Here is a 4779-nt window from a genome sequence, read left to right as displayed (position 1 = left end):
CGCAGGCTCAGCGGCCATGGCTCACAGGCCCAGCCGCTCCGCGGCATGTGTGATATTCCTGGACCGGGGCACGAACCCGCGTCCCCTGCATCGGCAGGCGGACTCTCAATCACTGAGCCACCAGGGAAGCCCCACATATATACATTTTTAAAAGATATTCTTTTCCATTATGGCTTACCCCAGGAGATTGGATATAGTTCCCTGTGCTATATAGTATATATATATATATATATATATATATATATATATATATATATACACACACACACACACACACACATACACACACACATATATACATATACCACATCATCTTTATATATATATACCACATCATTTTTATCCTTTTTATCTGTTGATGGACATTTAGGTTGCTTCAATGTCTTGGCGATTGTAGATAGTGCTGCTGTGAATGTTGTGGTATCTTTTTGAATTAGAGTTTTCTCCAAATATATGCCCAGGAGTTGGATTGCTGGGTCATATGGCAAGTCTACTTTTAGTTTTTTAAGAAACCTCCATACTGTTCTCCTTAGTGGCTGCACCAATTTACATTCCCACCAACAGTGTAGGAGGGTTCTTTTTTCTACACCCTCTCCAGCATTTATTATTTGTAAACTTAATGATGGTCATTCCGACTGGTGTGAGGTGATACTTCATTGTAGTTTTGATTTGCATTTCTCTAATAATTGGCGATGCTGAACATCTTTTCATGTGCTTTTTGGCCATATGTATGTCTTCTTTGGAGAAATGCCTATTTAGGTCTTCTGCCCATTTTTTCATAGGTTCTTTGGTTTTTTGTTATTGAATTGTATGAGCTGTTTGTATATTTTAGAAATTAAATTCTTGTTGGTCTTTGAAATCTTGTTTTTGAGTCTCAAACTTTTTTGAAATTCCTTTTTATTTAGAATCTCAGGACATTGTCGTTTTTGAACTATGTGTAGTCTTAGTTCTAGAATTCTCAGAAATTTGTAGAGAGAATATTTCTTCTCTTTTCTACATCTAAATACAGTCAGCCTTGAGCAATGAATTCTCATAGATTTGCTCATATCATGCTTAAACTAATTGGGAATATACAATGGCATTTATCCTTGCTTTTCTGAACACATGTAGAATGGTAATATGCGCAGTGATAAGAAGTGTGTGTAGTAGAGATATTGTTTGGATTTTTCTGTTTGCATGTGGTGAAAGCTTGTGAATAGACAGGCCACATAGTCAGATTTTTAACAGTTCTTACATTGGCCTCAATTATTTGTCTGCTTATTAAAGGAAGTTATACTACAGGCTTCTTTGTCTCTGTGGACCCAAAATGTTATGTTTACCCTTTTTGTGCATATGCCATTAAATTCAGTGTCCCCAAATATTATGTATACATTATTATTTTTTAAAATATACATAATTAAATCCTACATCTCAAAGAAATTTTCCTCTGGAGGCCATTTCTGTTTCACCCATCCCTCTGTTAACATCTTCTGTACTACTTTGTAATATACCTTTAATTAGCTAGTATCTTTATGTATTCACATCACATTTTTGCAAGGTAGATAAAAGAAATTGCTCTCAAGTGATGAGATTTTTACTTGCTGTGTTTCAGCTTAAAACATACTTCTCCCCCACAAAAACTAGTTTTATAAACATTTGCGAAGCTGGCTGCATAAAGGAAATTGCTGACACAACTGCATCTATAATCGTGCAAATGATATGACTACATGCGGAGAGCGAAGAAGATAGAAGCAAAAATTGGGCTGTATTTTCAAGTTAAGTCTCAGTGTGAAAAAAGAGACTAATGCCACTTAGTTATAATTTGAAGTATATGGAATATTTTTACTTTGTTAATTCTTGGCCAGAGTGCTCAAAATAGAGATATGTGTCTTAGGGACCAAATGGAGCTTTGTGTTATATGCCAGTAGATTAAAGGTCTCTAATGATTTGGGAAGAGACAGAACATGCTGCGGTTTGGAAAAATTTACCTAACCTTCAGGTTCATTCTTTCTTTTTTTTTAAATTATAGAAGGAGTATTATAGTGCCTTTCTCTGTGGTGCCAAAGGGCTCATCATCATGTCTGCAAATTATATATATTTTTAGATTATTAGACTATTATATCTGCTCTGTCAGACCTCAGTCTTTAACATAAAATCTATGCATGTGAACAGTTTCTGCAGCTCCAGATGTTTATCTCTATTTTTGCAATCTCCTTACGTTAGGATTATAGTCCTTTTGAGTAGCTGTTTAAATCAGGTATTTTTGTTTACTAAATTACTGATCTAGTGTACAATATCCCTTTCTTCCCCATCAGTATATCTGTTTTGTTCGATCTGTAGTCCTTATCAGGTAGAACTGATCTAACCCCAGTCTCGTTTTCACTTACCGCCTGTGTGACTTTGAACAAGTCATTTACCACTTCTAAACCTCAGTTAAGTCTCCAAAGTAATGAGGTGAAACCCAGTCATCTCTCACCTGACCTAATCTAACCTCCAAGGATCAGTATGCTGGGTTTCTAAGATTCTGGTAATACTAGTATAACTAATACTTACTGAATACTTAATTGTGTGCTAGGCACTCTTCTAAGTACTTGTATGAAAGCCTTTAGTCTTTGTCAAAACAATGAGATGGATATTGTAATTTTTCATTTTATAGGTGAGGAAGCTTAGACACAGAAAGCTTAAGGAACTAGCCATGGGTCACACAGCTTGGAAGTGGTAGAGCTGGGATTTGAATGCAGAGATCGGGATCCAGAGTTCACTTGCTTACCAACTGTATCAGGATCCTTTTTTGGTAGCTAGCTACGCTTCCTGTTGGAGCCAGCCTTAGATAAATCACAAAGTAGACCATGTTCCTTCTACTCCAGAGGGCACTTTCCTTCTTACTTCAAGTTTGTCAAGAGCCTCACGCTGCTCCCCCGTATCCAGAGCTTGCCACTCTGAAACTTTTCCATGTATGGAAGAGATATGCACGTCTTCTGTTTCCAACCTGGAGTGCTGTTTCTTTAGGATTCTGCTTTATGCTGAAAAACTGCTAAGCAAATTCAAAGCAAGGGCAAAACAACATGTTTAAAGGGGAGAGATGTTTCAGAAAGAAAAATATTTTTCTCTGAAACTAAATTTAAATATATATGTCACTACCTGTGTGATTTAGCATTTGACCCACGTCTGGGTTCTTTTGACACATACCAGTAAAATTAAAAATTTTTTCATGTCCCTTTCTGCCTCCCAGTAAAACCAGAAATGGATGCCAGATGTCTGCCTCTTTTAAAACATCCTGAGTTTTCTTGGGATGTTTTAAATTTCATCTGGATCTTTGGTGCTGCATTGATATGTACCTTGAAAAGAGAAGAGTGTGATTTTAAGAATGCATTCCTTAGAGTCATAATTAGAAATAAAGCTAAAAATTAAGAAATGTCCATTTTAAGTTACAATATCTTTATAAAAAATCAAGAAGGAAAATTTTATTAAAGTTATTTTACTGAACTAAGACCTAAGAGGAGTTATAATTTAAACAAATTTAATATACTTTTAGTCCTTGAGCCTTGTAATTGCAAGCTCACTGAAGCACAGTATTAATTTTAAAACTCTTGCAAAACTGTTTGGTTTACACCATTTTTGTTTTGTCAAGTTTGTGACTAGATAATCCTTTAGAGACAATTTTGAACTATTTGAACAAGCCTACTCTGAGATCATGTGTAAACGATTTATTTATGTGTCATTATACCATCCACGCTATTTTCTTTTCCTGTGCTTTTTATTTTTCCAGAGGATTATAGCAGATGTTTTAGATTTTGTGAGCAAGGTCAGGTTGTTCTCTTCTCTAATTGCCATTAGGAAGAATTCCAGTGAAAAGCTATTTGTTATACTATGCTTAGACAGTTGCATTTATACACTTGAAAATCAAGTTTACTTTGGGACAGTTATGGATGAAGTAATGGCTGCATTACTTAAACTGTGAAGAGTAAGAGCTCTTGATCCACAGTAGAAATAAAAATTGAAGTGCTTCTTTGGTACCTTGTGCGCAACTTCGATCTTGGCACTGTTCACTCTACTCACATTGCCCATCTCCTTGTCTATCCCTTCGTTACACTGGGAGCTCCTCAAGACAGGAATTGTTTTTACTCATGGGAGCATCTGTCTTTCTCAGCACAGAATCTACAACACCATAAGGTACTCATCTAATGTTTTTCTGAAGGAATGAATAAATAAATGAATTAATTTTTTGCCATTTCAATTAGTAAGTCACATTTATTTTTCTAGCAAACCAGTTACCATATCATGGGTGGACACTGCGAGATACATTCACAATCTATTTGTGTGTGTGCATGTGTAAGAAGTAAAGCATAAGTATTGAGAGGGATGGTGGTTTTGTAGAGGTATAAGATAATATGTAATATAATACATATGTAATAGAATAACATAATAAAGGTGTATGATAGATTTGGGTGGAGAGAGCACCTATTTAGGCTATAATTTTCTAAGAAATCAGAAAATGAAGACATGATTTTATATATACTAGTGAAGGCTTGGTTTAGTTTTTCTTTTTGTGTGTGTGACTTTTGAGTATTTTTTAGCAATTAGAGAAAAATCAATCTTTGAGGACCTGTTGTGTTTTGGGAGAGGTACAGCTAAGAAATCAATACCAAATAACTCTAAAGATGTGGTTCCAGTGGTCCTATTGTAGTAAGGATACTCAGGAAGAAAAGCACACTCAGTTGGTCAAGGGGCTGATGCCTCACTAACACATCTACATCTTGAAATTTCTATGTCTTTGATTTAGCATGACTTATTCTAACT

Source organism: Phocoena sinus, chromosome 5 (genome assembly GCF_008692025.1).
Source record: "Phocoena sinus isolate mPhoSin1 chromosome 5, mPhoSin1.pri, whole genome shotgun sequence".
In the NCBI taxonomy this organism is placed as follows: domain Eukaryota; kingdom Metazoa; phylum Chordata; class Mammalia; order Artiodactyla; family Phocoenidae; genus Phocoena; species Phocoena sinus.
The sequence above is the reverse complement of the archived record's forward strand: the minus strand, read 5'-3'. Positions refer to the sequence as shown.